Genomic DNA, 21,728 nt, shown 5'->3' on the forward strand with positions numbered 1-21,728 from the left:
GTTATTCTGATTGCTCCACCTAGAAACCTTGCAACCTTTGCTGTCACCTGCTCATCTTGATCTGCCAAGAGAAAGGACACTGGGGCAGTGGCTGGGTGACCCGGAATGGACAATAAAAGGGGGAGATAATCTCATTCCTTAAGTTTTTATAAAGAGCGCAAGCCAGAAGGGCATGTGCCACCAATTCGGTACTGCCATCTCCACAGGGACATAAGCGGTTCTTGTGTGGAATATATTCAATATTTTAAGCTCTTTTTATTAATTGTGTTTTTATGGGCTCTTTATTTTGTTTGTTGCTTCACTTGTTTTATCTTTTTATAAATCACTTTGACATCATTGATAAAAAGCAATGCCCATTTTCAATAAACAAGTATGTGACTGAGAGGCTATGAGAGCAAAGCCAACATCACAACGTCATTACTAAAAAAACTTGGTCACATACAGACAGACAAATATTGTTTTAGTTGTATGCCGCCTTTTCAAAGTTCAAATCATGCTCAAGGCAGCTTCCAACATGAAAAGTTGTTGTTTAGTCGTGACTGCTGTCACCATCTGCAGTGATCATGGAGCCCGAGAAAGTAAAATCTCTCACTGCCTCCATTTCTTCCCCTTCTATTTGCCAGGAGGTGATGGGCCCAGTGGCCATGATCTTTGTTTTTTTGATGTTGAGCTTCAGACCATATTTTGCGCTCTCCTCTTTCACCCTCATTAAAAGGTTCTTTAATTCCTCCTCACTTTCTGCCATCAAGGTTGTGTCATCTGCATATCTGAGGTTGTTGATATTTCTTCCGGCAATCTTAATCCCGGTTTGGGATTTATTGAGTCCAGCCTTTCTCATGATACTTAACTATAAAATAACAAAATAAATCATAAACAGCAATCATGCATTTAAAAAATACATAATCAAACTGAACAATTGCCACATACCATATTTTTCGCCCTATAGGATGCACTTTCCCCCTCCAAAAATGAAGGGGAAATCTGGGTGCATCCTATGGGGCAAATGCAGGATTTCGCTGAAGCTTGGAGAGCGAGAGGGGTCAGTGCGCACCGACCCCTCTCGCTCTCCAGGCTTCAGGAAGACATCCGCAGCCTGCTTCCCGGAGTGTCGGGCGCGCTGAAGGCAGAGTGCCCGGCGCTTCGGGAACACATCCGCAGCCTAGGCAGCCCTGCGGGAGTTCCCGCAGGGCTGTCTAGGCTGTGGATAGCAGCCTGCTTCCCGGAGCGCAGACATCCACAGCGTGGGGAGCCCCGCAGGAGTTCCCGCAGGGCTCCCTACGCTACGGATAGCAGCCTGCCGCCCGGCGCACAGCGCACCCTGAAGCAGAGCGCCCCTCGCGTCGGGCAGACATCCGCAGCGTGGGGAGCCCCACAGGAGTTCCCGCAGGGCTCCCTATGCTGCGGATAGCAGCCTGCCACCCAGCACGTGGGGCGCCCTGAAGCAGAGCGCCCCACGCACTGGACAGACATCGTTTAAATATACAATTTAAAGCAAACTTTTAAATCAAAGCACCTGGAAACAGGAAGTGGAAATACTGCTCGTTTTTTTGCTTTCAGGCCAGCCTTTCCAAGCACTCAATCACTAATGAGGATCTGATCTACAACCTGAAGACTAGCTGTCTGATAAAGGAGCCGAGAAAACAAGTAGGTTAAATAGGAGATTCCTTCTGTATGCACCCTCACATTTATCTTGCGTTAATTCATTATGTATTGAAATTAAAAGGGCCAATCTATAGATTGATTGGTTTAATTATAATATAGTGTGTCTTGATTCATTTACACCTGGGGTGCTGTGTAAGTTTGGTAATATTTTATGTGTAGGGATCTATCCAATTTGTGGGGGAGATTCTGCTACTGCTTCTATTTTTCAAGTGAATTTTATCAGAATGACTGTTCTTACCTTGCCCAATTATATGTGCATGCTCAAGTGATTATACAAAAAAACACACACACCAAAAAAACAACAACCCTGACGCTTTTATTCTAGGCATTATGGGGTCAGAAATTCCAAAAAAAAAAGATGATTAAGTTGTTTATGTATGTAACAAAAGCAGATAGGATTCTCTGTGCACAAAGATGGAAGAAGTTCCCACTTTTTCAGCAGGGGGCTGGTCCACTGTCCCCCAGTCCTTGTGGGGGGCCGGACTATTTTTTTTTTTGGGGGGGAGAACGAATTTGTATGCCCCACAAATAACCCAGAGATGCATTTTAAATAAAAGGACACATTCTACATGCTGATTCCTGGACAGTCCACAGGCCAGATTTAGAAGGCGGTTGGGCCGGATCTGGCCCACGGGCCTTAGTTTGCCTACCCATGAGTAAGGTGATGGACTAGGCGGAATTGGCAAAATTAACAGCCAAAATAAGAGACTCTAATGATGATTGCTTTGTGGGAGAATGGAAAACCCTTTTGGACTATTTAAAGAAATATTACAGTATGATGAATTCACTAGCAGGATTTGAATTAGGAGCAACAGAAGGAATTAGAGAATATTGTTGTTATGGTATAAGAGACAGAAATATGCAGCAGAGGTGGAGAAATAAAAACACCCTGGAAAATGGTGTGGGAAGTAAAAAAAAGTTTTGTTTCCTGCCAGTCTGGAACAAATCTGGTTTACAAATCAGTTCAGCCTGGACATTTGGATTTAGGGCAGTTATATTTCCATTTTCACTTTGTATGGGACACACAGTAAGTTTACAGGCAGGCAGCAATATGGGATTATTCTCAGTTACTGAGGCAGGGAGCATTGAAGCCAGTGCACTGCAGTGTGTGAGAGCAAGAGAGTGGAGGATATTGATGGATATAGCCTTGTCTGTTTTCATTCCCCCCCTCCCTCTGTGCAGGCCAATCAATTCCACACTTAGACAGCCACACTCATTTTGTGGTTTTTGTTTGCTCTGGAGACCAGAAGAGGAGACTGTCATTTCCTTCCTGGTTTGTGTTCATTATGATCTGCCACGAAGGTCCTTCTGTTACATTATTTGCAGGTGGAAAAGGAAATCCACAAAGAGTCTCTCTGGAGGGCTCTATCCCATTTGCACAGGCAATCATGTTTTGCATCTTCATTTCTGGGCTGACTTGCCATGATCAATAAAAGAAATCACAAACGCTCACATTAAAATATTTATAAAGGGAAAAACAAAATAGGAAAAGGGGAAAGAGCAAAAGCAGAGATAGCACAGGGCTGACTGCATGCATGCTGGTAATGACCTTCTGTCACTTTATCCTGTATTATGTATTGTAAAATACTGGCATGAAGGTTGATCTATGATTACAAATAATTTTGAAAAATGGCACAGGAACACTATTCAGACATTATCCCACATGTAATGTTGACTGCATGAGTGGGAGATTGGGGGTGCATATCTGGCTCCCCACACTCTGTTGCATTACCTTAGACGCTGGGAACTAGTTGCAAGGTTCTTTGGATCCTGGTAATGACATCTGAAGGACCAATAAAGGCCTTCAAACAACACTTGTTATTGTGAGGAGTGGGGAAGTACTACTTTTTCCCTCTTTAATCTTGATTTGTCGCAATGCTGCCCAGTACACAGAATGCAGCCTTATAGCAGGTAGGGCTGCTTGCCTGTCTTTTTTTATATATAAATTTATTCATTTGGTTTTCCAGATTAAAGTTTTACAATCACATATCCCTCCTCCCCTTTGTGGGTCCTATTGTTAATCAGTTCCTCCTGCATCTTATATGATAACCCAGATCTTTTACATCTCCAGTATGTCCAAGATTCACCATTAAACTACAAGTGTTATTCCAATCCTACTAATGATTTTAGCTGTTTACATTGGTTTTTAAGGTAAATTATATATTTTCCCCATTCCTTATTAAAATTTTGATCTTCCTGATTTCCGATTCTTCTCGTCATTTTAGCCATTTTGGCATAGCCACCGGCTTAATTTGCCGGGCTGCTTGCCCATCTAACCCACGATTGCTTACTACATTACGCACAAGACCTTCAGGGACTCTGGGGAGGTCATTCATGTTGCCTCCTACCTGTTCCCTTTAACTGTAGCTGCTTTGGAATGAATCAGTATCCTTCTGCATGCAAACCATGCACTCTATCACTGAGCTATGATCCCTTGCCACTTGCCAGTATTGCTCAGTAGTCTTCATCTTAGTAAGACTATATCCACACACTACTTTCATGCTCTATCCTGTCCTCCCATGAATCAGTTCTACAGATACATGCCCTGATGGTATTTATTTTACACAATCCTGTAGCAGCTAAATCTGCTCCTGGAGCACATTACCGTCTACTGGATAGTGGCCAGAGTCCGTCCTTCCTTCCTTCCTTCCTTCCTTCCTTCTTTCTCTCCCTCCCTCCTTCCTTCCTTTCACATACCTTATTGGGAGAGGACACACTTAGACAGTTGAACTGTCAATGCTCTAAAACTATTGATAATCTCCACAAGTGATTTATTTTTTGCTGTCAGTTTTGATTATGACAGTTATCTTTTAGTCATACAGGGCCTTTCTGTAAAATATCTTTTAAGCTTCGTTGAATTACCATTCTTTGAAAAAAAGTGCTAAACCCCTAGCCATTATCACAAGGTTTCAGAAACATTCTGTCAGTAAGTAGCGGGAGATTATATTAATTTACTGGCTGTAAGGCTTTTGATATAATGATTTCTCTAACAGTTTGCAACTTAATAAAGTAAGACAAGGCAAAGCTGGAAAAAATGTCCTTCATCAAAAACCACTGCCACAAAGCTTGGCTAGCAACAAAACTATTACTCATTAACACAAAATGTGGCGGATGGAGTATTCCAAATCTAGAGTTACATTATAACACAAACTAAATTGCCCATGCAATTCCCCTTCTTGTGGAAGATGAGGATAAACCATAGACCAGACCTGAAATAATAGATGGTCTAACATTACATGGTCTTTGGTTCTTTGAAAACAAATTTAGATCCTGTCCCAATGTCAAAACAGATTTTTATTTATGACTTCCAAATGCTGGACATGAAAGCCACCTTGCTCCTGGACTATCTCCACACTTACCCTTGGTATACTAGTCAACATTCAATAAACGCCATAGTTACGATATCAGGGGATGGCGTGTCAAAGGTATAAAACTTCTCTGTAATCCCTATGTAAATAGAACTCCAATCTCTAAAGAGCAACTAAGAGACCAAGGAGGAAACTAGACTCTCCCATGGAGACTGTACCACCAACTCCAGAACTTAACAAACAGCAAATCTTTCTCAGAGAGTGCTATTTGACACTTAACCTTTTTCGAAACATTAATTAAAAAGCAGAATACTAAATCAAGAGGCTTATTTTCATCTTTGTACAAATTTCTTTTGGATGCAAAATTTAACAACTTAAATGGCTGCAGGATGATGTAGGAAATTGGCTGCACTCTTGAAGCTAGTGCTTGGACCAAACTATGGCATCACCCCCACTTTCAAATCCATCTTAGTGAGGAACAGAGAATTAACACTAAAAATAATTCATAGGTGGTACTTAACTCCTCATAGATTGGCACACATGTCTCCCTCTGCCTCGCTGAGATGCTGGCATGGTACATATCTGGTGGCCCTGTGCCAAAGACCACAAATTCTACATCTTAGACTTTAAAGAACTAAGAACTCCCCACTTGGTGCAACTGAATATGTATGAAAAACGATAGTATGGCAGGGCCATCGTGGTCAAACACTGGAAATACTTTGCAGTGGCACACTTCACACACCAGCCTGGTCTACCCCACGGCCCTTGAAATCCCCATTCCAAGCCTCCAACTTCCTTTTAGATCTCGCCAAACTCTCCACTCCTCATACCTTGGCAACCCCTATTCCCTTTTAAACCTCACCAAAATCCCACCCGCACTCCCCTTAGAACTCATTGAACCTCTACCCATTCCCTTATAGCTAGCCAACAACCTCACTCCCCAGACCTTGCCAAACACCCCATCCCCTGTAGAAGTTGCCAAACAATAACAAAAACCCCATAGCCTCTCTGTAGAGTGGGCAGTGGCCAGAGTTGGTCCATATGTGCCAGTACATGAGACGTTTGTTCGTTCTTTGCCCACCTCAAACATATAGCCAATCAGTATAGGGAGCAGGCCAGGAATCAGTATAGGGAGCAGGCCAGGAATAGGAGTAAAGTGTAACTTAGGGATTTGGGGGGTGTTGTTGCTTTGAGCCCATTTGCTGCTTCTGAGGTACATCCTGCATGCTGCTGGCTCATGTTCACTGCCTGGGATCAGCTGTGGATCCACAGGCTGGCTGGCCACCGCTTCTGCCCACATGTCTCATCTGTGCACTGCCCTTCCTGCATCCTGACAACCATCTGATTAGCAGCAGCAGCCTATCTCCAGGCCAGTTGGGGAGAAGGAAGGCAGCAGTGCCAGCCAGTCTGGGAATCCAGCCTTCTTTCCCATAACCAGGCCCTCCTTTAACCTCGCCAGTCATTTTGTGCATGATGGTAGACCAGACAGAATTTTAGAATAGAGAAAGCAGAATGAAAAAACAGCAGGGCAGGAAAGGAAAGGGAAAACCAAAAAGCAGCAGCTGCACTGTTCCCCACAAACTGACCTAAAAAGGTGAACTTTGAACTTACTACCCCCCAAAAAAGAACACAAGAAGAAGCCTGCTATATCAGTCCAAAGGTCCAGAACCCTTCACCAATCTGTTTCCAAGTGGCCAGCTAGATGACTCCAGGAAGTTCAAAATCACGGCATGAAGACAATGACCTTTAGGTGTATAGCGTTCCTCTAAATGTAGAGGGTCCATGCCTTATAGCTCTTTGTAGGCCTGTCCATTAATGTGACTAATCTCTCCCCCCGCCTTTCATATAAATAGTCACCATGTTTTGTGGTAGTCAATTCCATAAATTACAGAATTGGCCCAAATATAAGCTGTACCAGCAAATAAGCCACTCCTTTAAAATTCGAGGCTTATTTGTGAGTGCGGCCCGCCTCCTGGCACTACCGCCCTGAATGGGGGGTGGCCGGCACCGGTGCTTGGCACCCTGCTCCCCCAGCCAGTGCCAGCACTCAGTTCCAAGTGTGCTACATGCCCGCCTCCTGGCAATATTGCCTCCCGGTGCTACCTGCCCAAGCTGGCGCCAAACGCCCCCATCCCCCTTTATTTTCTTTTTAAAAAAATATTTATTAGAGTTTCCAATTGTTTACAAACAAAAAGCAAAAAGCAAACATAAAAACATTAAAAACACATAAATTTCACAGCTTATTTTTTCATAACTTGTTTCCCCGACCTCCTCCTACCTCCCCTTCTTGTATATCCAGTTCAAATTATTTATACAGCAAATCCTTATCTTAAAGCATTACAGCTTAAAAAGAGGGGGGGGGGGGGAGAAAAAGAAAAAACCTTATTTTCTCTCCAACATCTTAGATTATTATAACTTTAAATTCTTGCTTACAAAAAAACCCCAAAACCATTTTATCATAATTACAGCTTGAAACCACTTAATTTCAATCCAACATCATTCAACATTCCTTAATTTTACAATATTTTTGTAAATAGTCCTTAAATTTTTTCCAGTCTTCTTCTGCCGACTCTTCTCCCTGGTCCCGGATTCTGCTAGTCATTTCTGCCAGTCCCATACAGTCAATCAGCTTCATCTGCCATTCTTCCAAAGTGGGTAGATCTTGTGTCTTCCAATACTTTGCGATAAGTATTCTTGCTGCTGTTGTAGCATACATAAAGAAAGTTCTGTCCTTCTTTGGCACCAATTGGCCGACCATGCCCAGGAGAAAGGCCTCTGGTTTCTTCAAGAAGGTATATTTAAATACCTTTTTCAGTTCATTATATATCATCTCCCAGAAAGCCTTAATCCTTGGGCACGTCCACCAAAGGTGAAAGAATGTACCTTCAGTTTCCTTACATTTCCAACATTTGTTATCGGGTGAATGATAGATTTTTGCAAGCTTGACTGGGATCATGTACCACCTATATATCATTTTCATAATATTTTCTCTAGAGGCATTACATGCTGTAAATTTCATTCCGGTGTTCGCCCCCATCCCCCTTTCAGGGTGGGAGTGCCAGGAGGTGGGCGTGCAGCACTCAGTTCCAAATACAAGCTGCACTTTAACTTTTCACAGTCAGAATTTGGAAGGGGGAAAAAGGTGGCTTATATTTGGGCCAATACGGTAATTGCATGTTGTATGAAGAATTGCATTTTTTCCTTTTGCTTCTTCTTTTTATTCTAGAATCTCCTGACAGAATGAGTATCAATTCAAAAATTCATAGTATGATTACTCTTTTATGCAAACATCTACAGATTGCGTGATACGCACTAACCCAACTTCAAGTTTCAGAAAGACAGCGGAAAAGGCCTTGCTCTTTCATTCAATGCACATTTTACTGATGGGTTTCAAAGCTCTGGACTGTTCTTGAGGAAGTGTGTTGAAGGACCGAGTCTCATGTTTCTGATTTGAAAACGCAAAGTGGTATATTTGTCAATTTTAGAATAACAAAACTGCCATGCACAGTGTCACAATACAATTTTCCATTTCTTCACTTGACCCTATTAGCTTTTGCTGCCAGGGCAGTAAATTCAATTTTCCCAGCAGTGTATTTGGTTAAATTTCTGTTGTTTTAAATGAAATGAAGATTGTGTTTTCATCTTTGCTTGTCTTGCTCCAATTACTGTATTATTTTAGGCTTTGTGGATGAGACTATACCAGCCTACCTAAAATTTGTTCAATGTCACTTGAAACGTCATTAATTCTTACTCTCCCATTCTTCTAATTAAGGAGCTGGGATTACAGCACCATGTCCCTCAGGAGGCTAATGCTTTTGCATGTGACAATTTATGCTTCAGGAAATAAAACAAGGTAGGCGGTCAAATGAGTGCAATTCCTACCTTGATTGTGAAATTGCTTTGAGAAAGCATTATGCCCTTGGTTGTCTTTGATGGATTATCCATTCAGTATTCAGGGCTCCGTTCATCTATTATTGACCAAGAAAAGGATGAGCTACAGATGGCCCAGGTTTTTACAGCGCTAAGGAGAAATGTAACAGTTTATTTGCTTTTGTGTATGCAAGCAGTTATTCTTCACGAGTACAGGCATAAAATAACTTGGGGGGGCATCAGCCTCATGTTCCCTCTTTATGCTATCAGGATCAGGCAGCAAAATGTTGAACACTTGATTTTTATATATCAGAACCTTAGAGATAGGAAACACAATTTGGAAATGACCTCTCTGTCAAATAACTATGTATGTAGTTATTCAGAAATATACTCCATCTTTCCCCATGAGTTCCAAACTATGGATTTGAGACTATCTGCCTGAGAAACGTTGGTGATCCTGTTACAACTGTTTAATGTTTTGAATCGTTTGAGGAAGGCTCCAGATTTGCTTCAAATGTCACTTTTGGTGGAATTCATCATATATTTCTCCTCTAAACTTGCTTCAAATTCTGTTTGCAGCAGTTTTGTTTGGTTATCTCTGTTGTGATCATGGTTATTGTTATTCTTCTGCTAAGTACATGACTAAAGGAGAAAGGCATAGAGGTAAAGATGCCTAGCGCTCACCTGGTGGTCCTCTGCAACGGGGAGACAGCTGAGGAGATAGAGAAGTGCAAGAAATATGGGAATCTAGCAGGGTTTGGGGAGTACTGGGACAAACACAAGAAAATCCAAAGAGCAGCCAGACGAGTCTATACTCTCCAACATGCTGCTTTGCAAGACCTGTTTGCTGTCTTTCCTTTAGTTCTTTTCTCTTTTTTTTACTCAAGCCTTTGTTCAAACCTTGCTAAATATCTTGACTGCCGTTCTTTAGTTAACAAAGGGCTATTTCATGTAGCTCTTCACTCACACAGTAGGGTGTTATTAACTCTCACCAACAACCCAGTTCTTTTGAGGTTTCTGCTGTTATCAGACCCCATATACTTAAGTGGAATTTGTTTCTTGCCAGTGTTTGGAGGATTGGGCTGCCTCTGAGAACAAGAATTCTGATGGTGAGGAAGGTAAAGCAGATAATAAGGGAGCCTACTGTGATCCATGCACTGCTGTGAGCAACTACAATGAAGTAAGCTTGATCCTGTGTTAACCCCAGTGCCTGAATCCATGTCTGTTTTCTAAAGCTCTTTTTCCCCACCTTGCAGCCAGAACCCTGATGCCAGTTCACCTGAGTGACGATAACAAAACAGACTTTTCAAAACAAGAGCCCCCAGTGTGGCGAATGCAAGGATGCAGCTAGCCATAAATGTTCACAGAAGGAAAGAACACCTGTTTGCAAACAGGCCTTATGAAAATACACTAGAAGATTTAATGACTGCAAAGACAAGAATTAAATTAGATTGCATAGAATATATCATGCTAAACAGCTTCACAAGTTACTTTTCTGGCTTGGTGAATATAAGCACTTTAAAAATTTGTCCAAGGAGCAGGTTCAGGACAAATTGAAGTAAAACTAACACCTGACTTTTAATCTAAGGTAGGTAGCGGTAGGTGGTGATGATGATGCTTGCAGAATGACTTGAGGATTTTAAAGAAAAGAAAGGGTATTCAGGATTTAAATATATAAGAATCATATAAGAATCATGCAAAAATACTAAGAATCATGCAAAAATACTAAAATGAGGGATAATGCAAAGCAGTAAGCAATGGAAACCATGTTGGTGAGTTAGGAAAGAGTAGATGCACATCACTGTTTGAGCTCTGGGTTGAGCTGTTAAGGTCCTAAAGATGGAGAGAAAACTGAGACTTAGGAAAGAAATGAGTAGCATTCTGAGAAAATGGGAAATGAATGAAGACAGAGGTGTTAGTCCAGAGAAATGTAGAAAAGGAAAGTCTGAGGGAAAGAACTGTGAAAGAAGAGGTGAACAGGCCCAGGTGCTACAAAGTTGAAGAAGCCTCAAGTTTGCATATGGATTCAAAATGTTAGGTGATGAGGCACAATCAAATCTGGTCAAGGCCCACATACCAAATTTGGAAGAGGGGAATTTTTAGCTTTTTAAGAGATGCTGAGTATTCCCAGTCATGAGGCTGAAAAAGTCAAAGCAGCTTCTAATCTCTGATGCTTTCCTCGTAATGTGTTTGTGTGTGGGGATAAAGACCTGTCTTTGAGGTATTTATTTCTAAATTCGTATACTGCCTTTCATTACATACTCCAGGGTTTACTGACTTCTATAGCTACTAGCTTTGCGTGCACAGATCACTATAGGCCAATATGATGTGGTAGCAGAGTCCTCAAAAACATGTACCAACTGCTTTAGCTGATGAATAGCCCAAGCCAGCTCACCCATTCTTGAGTTTATGATCTTCTGTGGCAATTAGACTTGGCAGTGAATGGACTGGCAGTATGTATCTTGAATATCAATGTCAAAGATAAACATATGAAGTTGCCTTATATTGAGTTGATCTCTGAGTGCTTCTTCCTGATATCACACTAACCAGGGACTGCATTCTAAGCATGTAATCTGCCTCTGAACTCTGGCCCTTCCCTATCCTCGGGGGGATAAGCAAGAGCAGAAGGTCTATCACTGTCATGTGCTGCTGGTGAACTACCAGAGCATGGGCCTGGTCACTGCTCTGTTCAGATTTGAAAACAGAATGCTGGATTAGATGGACTTTGGTCATATCCAGTAAAGCAATTCATGGGTTCTTGTGTTTCTCAGCACCTCCTGTGTTGGTGCTGCTTTTGTTTGTACCTATGGCAGATGTCTGGTGGAGCTTACAAATGCAATTCTGACCTCGGCAGTTAATCTGATTCTCAGGCAGTGCACGATCAGACTGATGCGAGCAGACAGCACTTAAGCCCAGGTGTCATCACTGAGCATACCTCTTGACACAAAATGCAACTTGACAGGTCTTATTGTTCAGCTTCCCTTTCTCATGTGGTTCTTTTTTTGCTAATCTGGAAATGTTGAGGGACAAACTATTTGATTAGGACATATGAAAGTCCACAGTAGCAAGTGTCCCCTATTGTTCCCCTTTGGTGCATTTAATGCGTGCTTGAACTTCATGGGTGCTCAGCAGAGATATTTGTTTGCCTCATTGGCTGTTGTCCCCCTTCTCTCTCCCATTACATTTCTGTTTTGGACTGTTGCAAGCTTCATAGCAAAATAAGGAAGATGGTGCAAATTTTGCAATTTTTTCTGTAGTGGTACCACAATGGGCAGCTGTCCTCAGAGAAGTCCATCATTCAACATATTTGTTTATCTTAGTTAAAATTCACAAGGCATTTCAGGATGTGTGAGGGAATAACATGACTTTGGTGAAGTTACTTTTCTTAATTTTTCTTTCTGGATTTGTATGAGGTCTTGCTTTTGTTTTATTTTAATAGCTAGCAAAATATTGGTCATTCCAGCAGGCATACGACATGTGGAGGTGTGGGTATATATATATAGCAAAATTGGGTTTAAGGTATAGTGGCCTGCGTAAAGCCACCTAGTGAATTCGTGGCAGAGGTGTGGTGTACAGGTTTAAGTGTCAGATGTGGACCATGAAGATGCAGGTTCCATTTCCAAAGTTATAAATTGACTATCTTTTAGCCTAATTTAAAAGATTAGCATGGTGGGGTTGAAATGGAGGAGACCCACGTACACTACTTGGAGTTTCTTGGAGAAAACTGCAGTATATAAATGTAATAAGTATAAATGAAAAATGCAAATAAGGTGTGTGTGCATAGGTTTGTGGGAGTTTTTTTTTTGTGTGTGTAGCTTTACGTTTGTTTGGACTTTGCTGCTCATCTATCAAAATCTCTGGCATAATTAAGGGGTTCTGATGAGCAGAAAGGCTTTGTCCCTTTGGCCTATAAACTTTTCACACACATCCTACAAGATGTGCAAAGTAACAAAAAACCCACCAGAGTTCAACTTGGACACAAAATGCTCCCAGCACTATAAAATATATTGATAGCTATTAAAATAAAGTTACATTAGGTTTTCTTTTGGGGGAAAACAACAACATGTATGGCTCAGCAAGCTTTCATATCTTGACTGCAACCCATCATTAAAATAACTAGAGATTATCTGGTCAGCTGTATACTAAATTGCAAAACCAAATTGACAAAAGTAATATAATAGATTCAATATTGCAACAGTGGGGAATAAGGAAAACAAGAGTGAAATGGACCATAGAGTGCAACTTCTCATTTGCACAATCAAACAAATGTATTCTTTCATTTAGTTTGCCACAAGAGACTTCATTAAGAGTTTCTTTTGTGTTCTAAAACAACCTCATAAAAGAAGCCTGAATGAATTAAATTATGCTAGCAGCCAGAGAATCTTGTCATATGGTACTACATAACACAGCAATGATAGGATTAGTCATAGCAAAACCACAGAGGCTGGTGCTACTGAATATTGTTTTGATTTGCAAAGATGAAACTTTATTCTAAGTTGATGATTATGCTTTGTGATTTACAAATGAGGCTTAGTGGTTTTTTGAGCCTGTGTTACTATAACAAGACTTTTAAGCACCTTTTCCTGTGTCATAGCCTGCACAACGTTCTGACCTACCAAGAAATCAGTAAATACTGCTATTCCAGAGAGCTACATATATACCTTCTTTTTTGTTGTTTGTTTGGGACTGTGGAAGTGAACCATAGCTTATTAGCAGGCTAATCCATGCAGGGACAGCTTGCAGGTCGTTCATTGGAACCAGGGAAAGGGGATGCAGCTCAAAGCCAGTTCCCATTGTTTGGGGAATTGTATTGGGATTTCATTCTTCCCTGTGTTACATATAGAAGGCCATATATTATACAGAGCAAATTTATTTGTTTGGGCATGTGCTACTCCCATTCAATCAGCAGCCTTATAAAGATTACAATTTTCTAATCTATTCAAGCTGCTACCACAGCATAGACATCCATGGTCAGGCTCCAGTTTTCATTGCAGAAACTATTTTGTGTACCCTAGTAAGGTCAGTCAATAGCAGGAAAGTGGAATGGAGGCAGAATCATATTTTATTAGGCTATATTGTCATACTATGCAATCAATACAATTTATTGCAATACATCTTCAAAACTGGTGTTTCATAAACACTGGTTATTATTTCACCAACAGATTTACCGTATTTTTCGCCCTATAGGACGCACTTTTTCCCCTCCAAAAATGAAGGGGAAATCTGTGTGTGTCCTATGGGGCGAATGCAGGCTTTCGCTGAAGCTTGGAGAGTGAGAGGGGTCGGTGCGCTTCAGGAAGCTATCAGCAAGTCTGGGGAGCCCACGGGAGTTCCTGCAGGGTTCCCTAGGCTGTGGATAGCAGCCTGCTTCCCGGAGCGCGGGGCGTGCTGAAAGCAGAGCGCCCCGCGCTTCGGGCAGACATCGGGCAGCCCCAGAAGCTCGGGGGACAGCGGGGTGGCGCAGCGCCGCCGTCCCACTGTTCCCCGACCTGGTTTGGAGGCTGGCGCTGGGGAGAAGCGCGCTTCTCCCCAGCGCCAGCCCCACTAGCTCGGGGGACAGCGGGGAGGTGGAGCGCCGCGATCCCGCTGTTCCCCGACCTGATTTGGATTCCCCGACCTGGTTTTTTTTTTGGGGGGGGGAAATAAAGGGAATTTCCCCCCCCTTTATTTCCCCCCAAAAAAACTAGGTGCGTCCTATAGGCCGGAGCGTCCTATGGGACGAAAAATACGGTAATCATCTGTGAATGCTTTCTGATTTCCATGATTCTGGAAAAAAGAGAGACTCCAAGTGTGTGTGTGTGTGTGTGTGTGTGTGTGTGTATAGATACAGAAGTGGATTTGAAAGAAAAACTGAGATACTGAATGATGGAAAGATATGGATTCAGATGTATTTCTAAAGAAGGGTTGAAGGGGTCTGCACTGATACAACTGAATTTTCACAATAATATGACAACTACCAGTAGACAGGTATAAAATCTGGTCTGTCACTAATCATAAGCACACAGACCTGAAGTTTCTAGATGCTATGTGACAAGTTAAAAGCAACTTAACAAAACACAACAGACAGGTGAACATCATAGCATCACCATCATAGGCTCGAAGAGGGAGATGATGAATATTACAGCCCTTTTACATTTTTTTTTGAATTCTCTTCAATCACATCCTTTGATGAACATAATGAGAGAGAATGGGACCACAACGGGGGGGGGCACAGCTTGCCCATGCCCCCCTCGGGTATTTACTTAACCTGAATACCTGAAGGTGGCTAAATTTCTTCCAAAATCTATGTACTGTTGACCCTAAAAGCTAAGACATAGTTTTGTAAAACTACAGTGTAAGCAACCGGGGGGGGGGGTTAAATTGAGCTGTAAGTGTTGATATAAGCACTTTTCTCACAAAAAGGTAAATTTGACCCAAGTCATTGTGATGGAATAACAGTATTTTTGATCATACTTCATAGCCTTTGCTATTGTTGAAGCCATCACTTTCCTTTCACTATCATATAAACAAGATGCAGACTCCATAATTTACTCACAATTACTTCTTTTCCTATCTTTCCCCTGTTGTTGTGAACTCTTCCTTGTTTTTCCTGGCCTGCATCTGAGATGAATCTCTCTGTTAGAGACTCATAAAATATCTGTGAAATGCTTTTCAGACATGAGTCAAAATAGTTTTCATTGCAGTCCCAGTTACGTTTAGACATGACTTAACTTGTTCCAGATGATACTAATATGGTCCTCTGACAGCCAATTCACTTAATTTAAATTAATTCAAATTCAATTTGGTTTACATGTATACAGCATGTGATAATTCTATTGCATTTTTGATGCCTCCCCTTGAAGCAATCAAAGAAATGGCAGTAAATTTTGAGGCAAATTTTTACATTAAAAACATGAATTCAAATATATACAATTTTCACATCCTCATCAGACTATTAAATGTGTTGCACATGAGTCTTGCTTTTGTTAACTTCACAGGTACTAGAGTCTTGTGACAACTTGTGGAGTTTATGCCATTTTTTTTTGTTTAGTCTTAACAAAGACTAAGGTGCTATAATAGACTAATATGACTACGTTTCTGAAAATTCTCAGAAAACTAGTTCTCATTTGCCTTCTAATGGAACAGCTGGATGGAAAAGGTATTTTAAGTTTTGGTCTTGCATCTGTGGAATACTCTTCTCAAGGTTAATCTCCTTCATGCTCCTTCATGCTTCATGCTCTGGCACTGGGGGGCGGAGAGCAGGCGGGGGCGTGGCTGATGCACGTCCTGGGGGCATGGCATGCCACCTGCGGGGGCGTGGCACCCAGTGCGGGCGGGGGGGGCAGCCGCGATGGCACCCCTCCGGGACCGTGCTGCCGGGGGCGGTGCGCTCCACCCGCACTGGGTATTTTGTAATTCAGACATTCATATTGACACAAGACTCTCAGAGTTTGCCTAGCTATTGGAGCTTGCTAAGTTATCTATAAGAAATATGTGTGGCATGGTACTGTGCCAGAAGAATTCTCCCCATTTTTATGCTTTATTATTCTTTAATTAACAAGAAAACAAACTGCATTTCAATTAGCAAGGAAAGAGAACATTTTGGGGAATCATCATGGGTGGGTGCAGGTTTTGTGGCCCTTGCTGTGCTTTTGAGGCATATTTGTTCATACGAGTGTCAGAGAAATTCATTGAAAACAGACTGTGAGTGGATTGCCGTCTACCATTTGAGCCCATTGTTGCTGTTCAGATCTTGCTGTGAATACTTTTCATCTTAGTTCTCTGTATTGAAAGGTTGTTTTTCTTTTAAAAAACCCCAAAGCAAAACTTGCACACATTGTGTGTAAAAATAGATACATAAATTGCTTTGCAATACACATTATTTACACATTCATTGACATTTAATTGCAGCTTTCCTGACCGGTAACTCTTTGCTTTTCTTGTTTCAAGTGTTGTTTGATGCCAGAAGCAGCCTAGATGTGCTAAGACTGCAATCCTAACCATGTGTACTAAGGAAATTCCATTGAATTCAGTGAGATTGACTTCCAGGTGATAGGGATAAAAGTTTCAGCCACAATCTGCTCCCTATTGTGAATTTTAAAAATCAAGGGGTTGCATTCAAAGCAGCACTAAGGAAATTGGTTCATCAGTGCAAACATTCCTCCCTGCCTGATAGAGCAATCTTCCCTCTCTTCTCCCCACCTGCTGTTTTGGTGGTTTTCCCAACACACCAGAACAGATTAGTGGAGGGTCACAATGGAAAGATTGGGAAGTCCCACTGCACAACTATTGAGTGGCCTAGTGGAATACATAACTCTCTCTTTTCCCACATGGAAAGAAAACATGTCTCATGTTATCTGTGGATTTTATCTGTGCTCCTCAGTTAAAGACTGAGGCTATTTGTCAAAGTATGGATTTGACTGCTCAGTTTTGACCACATACCCATCCCTTAAATCCTTGTTTTAAAAGGAAAATTAAGATCTCTTTCCTTTCCTGTCCCTGAAGAATTATTGACGGATGCCTGACTGAGCTGTCAAAATAAATAAAACAAATATTAAATATAGCCACAGAAGTTGTAGAGAAGCAATGATGTTATGGAGTTTCTCCATCTGGCTAAGATCCCTGGTCCAGATCTTGTCATTTAATATTCATGTGATCATATGTTCAGGCTGCTTTCTGTGACATGCATAGCTGTAACTAACCACTGGGGGAAGAGTAGCACAGCTTGTGTAGAGTAATGTGTATAGCATTGGTGGCCAAACTTGGCCTTCCAGCTGTTTTTGGACTACAACTCCCATCATCCCTAGTTAACAGGACCAGTGGTCAGGGATGGTGGGAATTGTAGTCCCAAAACAGCTGGAGGGCCAAGTTTGGCCACCACTGGTGTAGGGTATTCATTTAATACTGAGAGACCTGGATTCAAATCCACACTCGGCCATGACCCTTTTTAAAGGATAATTGTTTCCTTAAAAAAGGGGGAGGGCTTCATGAGTACTGGAGACTCTTCACTTCTTTCTAAGTTCACCACACAACTTGTGAAGAGTAAAGGGAGTGGTGATGGGGACAAAGCTAGTGTTATGTACTGAGTTGAATAGGATCCAAAATGCAGGAGTCTGATTGCTCCTAGAACAATAGGATTCAAAATGCAGCAGTCTGATTGGTCCTAGAACAATAGGATCCAGGATGCAGCAGTCTGACTGGTCCACAAGAGCCACCCAATCCAGCTCCAGGTGGAAGTGAATCCGCAACCTGATTGGCCTACAGGAGAATCCCGGAATTAGCCAATCACGTGGGGCCCATTGTGTAAATAATGTATATAAAGCAGACATTCTGGGGGAACTTCCATCCCTCCTCACCACTATGAGCTGAATAAAGAGCATGAAATCTACTCTCGACTCCGAGTATATTTCAGCTAGCATTTTTCTCCCCACACATTCCTTACATCGTAACACCAAAGTAAGTTGTCTGTTTTGGAACTGTCAGACCAATCCTGATTTCTCTCTGTCTGGATGATTAATATCTACATTTGTCTCTGCATGGCAGGTTTATCCCCCACAACAACTTCATCTCACCCATTGGGCTCACACTGCTGAGCAACAATGGACATGTCTTCAATAGTGCAGGTTCATGAGAATGTTCATGAGAATCAAGGTCATGATCCAATATTTTTGGGTCTCTGATGTGCATTCAATTCCCTGACATCAGTGTGATATGAATGGTAGGGCTCTTGCTTGTATGATATTGCAATCCTGCAGGGCTTTGAAATCTCACCAGGAGTGCCTGGTGGTGAGATTACTCCTATTTCATGATATTCCACCATGTGAATCAGTCCAGGAAGGATTTTTCATTACATACTTCTAGTTTTTGATGCTTAGGTGATCATGCCCTCATTTCCTTTAACACTGTTGCTCAGGCGTACATTCATGCTTCACAGCATTGGACTACATTCTGAAATATGTAAATTGTTGTCATATTTATTTCAGGGTAATTAACCGACCATGACATAAAACAACAAAACCGTTTGTAGCCAGATGTGTCTCAGCAATATACACCTGTGATTTTAAAATTACAGTTTTACAAATAATTTTCCATTTCCTGATGCCCGTTCTCTAACCAACCAAAGCCAACAAAAATAGGTGTTACTTATTTATACCTTTGCTATGTGTATTAATTGAACACCTGTGAAATCTAGAAGACAATGACATCTTCTTACTTCAATAGCATATGTGAAAAACAAATATTAAACTAGAAACAGTAGCCACTATGAAAAGCAAAAAAGGAGTCAAATTATACAAGAATGGCAGCCTTAAACATGCTAAAAGCCTTGTCAGTTGAATAAACTATGATTATTTGCAACCCAGATACTGTATTGCAAAACATCAAAAAAGCACAGCATAAGCTGCAATGCAACAACAAGGAACACTTTCCTCTTAATCCTTTGCTTGGTTTTTGTGACTCTTGTGGAATTCTTTGTCTGTTATGTTTTTGGACTGGAGGAGGAAGGGCGAGAAATAGGGTCGTGGGGAAAAGTCATGAGAGGAGATTTCCAGCAAGCCAGCAACATGAGTAGTGTTTGAGACTATATCCCCTCTACGCATAGAATTGCTCTTGGAGCACCCCTTTAAACCAGACTTGAACCCTACAGCCGAGGGCTCCTTCAAAACAGAGGACTGTCCCCTGACACTGATAGTCCTTGTTCTGTAAGGGAAAGAGTGCTAAAACATTTGTTCTGCATGCAGAAAGCCTCAGGTTCAAAGCCTGATATGTCCAAGTAGGGCTGGGAGAAACTTCCTGTCTGAAATCCTGGAGAGCTGCTGCCATTCAGCATATTGAGCTGGATGGACCAGCGGTCTGATTCAGTAGAAGGCAACTTCCCATGTTCCTATGTAAAGTAGGAAACAGCCTGTGGCGATTACACAGGGCCCCCGGACGTTTGATGGTCTATTGACCCTGTGATTGCTTTCTTCGCTGCCACCACCCCGCTTGTCACGGGGACACACGGAGTCCAGACAGTTGTTAACATTAACAAATAATCAAGTTTATTTTTAAATGCAGGAACAAGCGCATGGTTTCAGTTTATTTTTCTCTTGTCAGTTTCTTAATCTTAGTTCCTAACAACTCCAAATTGATTATTCCAACTATCTATCTGACTCCACCTAACAATTCCTTTCACTCTCTCACAATACAACTCGACCAACCCACGGCCTATTCCTCCCTCTTACTTCTCCAACTCCCAAACCTCAACTCTCAACTCCCAAACCTCAACTGACTTTCAAAACTTCCCACTCTAACTTTTACTCCCCCCTTGCATTCTCACTGGCCAATCACATCACACCCATTTTAACCCTTTCCTTATGACCCATCCTAGGAGGCAAACGCCACACAGCCAAACTACTGTGTAGAGTTAAACATCTCCCCCCCCAGCATACAATCATGAGGAATGCTATAGGCAGCTCAGATATAACTTCAGTGGGCATTAGCCATAGGTTTTTGGGAGTGATATTTTAATAATGGAACCGAAAGTGAAAGACCCTCACACAACGTAGCATTCCTTGCCACAAAAGTCAGCCCTTTCACACACTGTTTTGCTTCTATATGGGCAACTGGAGGAGGGGAAAGTATCACTAAGAGGTTGGTAATTTGGCTCAGATTTCTGTTGCTAACCTTGTGGCACAGAGTCCACACCATCAGTATTACAGCTCTCTCTCAAGTTCTGTCAAGTTCTTTGTGCATTTCTGACTATCAGAATTTCAATGTGGTGTTTAAGTTTCTAACAGCTGCAAGGAAATAGCTCCCTTTGTTTGCCTCCTTGGTGGAGAGACGGTGGCAGAAATCGAGAGATTGTAATACTAGATTCGCATGTATGGCTGAAGCACTGGAGGAACAGATTAGGAAATGTTACAATCGGGAACAAACTTGAAATCCACTGCCTGATATATGAACAAGCAAGGGAGAGAACTCTGCAGGGCTTTGCAGCCTGTTTGTTTGATACTGGCTGCACCAGAGCAATGGTTTATGTAATCACAGCAAGATTTGATGAAGGGGTTGAACAGAAGCTGCTACAGATGGACTCCTTTAGGGAAATGTGAGCACTTCGCATATGGTCTCAGTTTGGATTGCAAAGATGGTAATTTATAAAATGTAAAGATGCCCATTAAAGCAACACAGAACTGGTATGGATGAATCACAGAATGGTATCCAATTTGTACCATATTAAAATTTTGACTGCAGGGAATAAGTCAATGATACCAATTCTCTCTTGCCCTTGGGTCAGGGGCATGCTTCATTCTTCTTTTTCAGCACTTGCATACTGATAATGGCTTTGTGGACAAATCACAGAAGTCACCTGAATGTGTGTATGTAGATTCACAGGTTAGAAGGAAAGTTGGGAAGAGGATTAGGAATTTGTGTGTTAAATTCTCCTACCCCCACCCCCCAATCAATGTGCTTTCAATATGTTTCTTCCGTGTTTGTTTGCACTGTTCTTTTCCTTAAAGACCAAGCTAGTTGCCTGGTTATTGCTTTGGCAGCCAGGTAGTTATGGTGATCTTCCAGCGCTATGCGGTAGCATAAAGTGCAGGAAAAACAAAATTGTCGAGATCATCAAGGTACTGAACAGTCACAGGAGAAATGAATCTGAAGTCTAAAGAGGATGGGAGTCCAAACAGGCAGCTTAATGGGTGAATTTGGTGCCGCTCCTGACGCATTGTCCAAAGCCAGGGTGCAGCTCATCAGCTTGGAAACAAGGTTACAAAATTATGTTATTTGGGTCACTGCTCTATGGAAATTGTTTCCATAGAACGTTTCCTAGACTAGGCTTACACAACTTGCGACTCACTAAGCCATGTTTGGCAGGTCGCTGAGGGTTCAATTATCTTCCTGGTTTTGCTGCCTGACCAAGACAGCTTC

The 21,728-nt window shown here is 41.9% G+C and overlaps 2 long non-coding RNA genes across 2 annotated transcripts in view; one reads left to right on the forward strand and one right to left on the reverse strand.

The window, feature by feature from the left end:
- LOC309531758 overlaps positions 1–20,202 on the reverse strand; it is a 153,050-nt gene extending 132,848 nt beyond the window's left edge. Inside the window, exon 1 of the long non-coding RNA XR_014219430.1 lies at positions 20,059–20,202. This is a non-coding gene — a long non-coding RNA (uncharacterized lncRNA). The remainder of the gene's footprint in view (positions 1–20,058) is intronic.
- LOC309531770 lies at positions 1,570–9,956 on the forward strand. The gene is made up of 3 exons (XR_014219442.1): positions 1,570–1,644; positions 8,743–8,823; positions 9,907–9,956. It is a non-coding gene; the product is annotated as an uncharacterized lncRNA (long non-coding RNA).
- Positions 20,203–21,728: the final 1,526 nt, after the last annotated feature.

The sequence above is a fragment of the Podarcis vaucheri genome (assembly GCF_965113315.1).
Source record: "Podarcis vaucheri genome assembly, chromosome: 4".
Lineage (NCBI taxonomy): Eukaryota > Metazoa > Chordata > Lepidosauria > Squamata > Lacertidae > Podarcis > Podarcis vaucheri.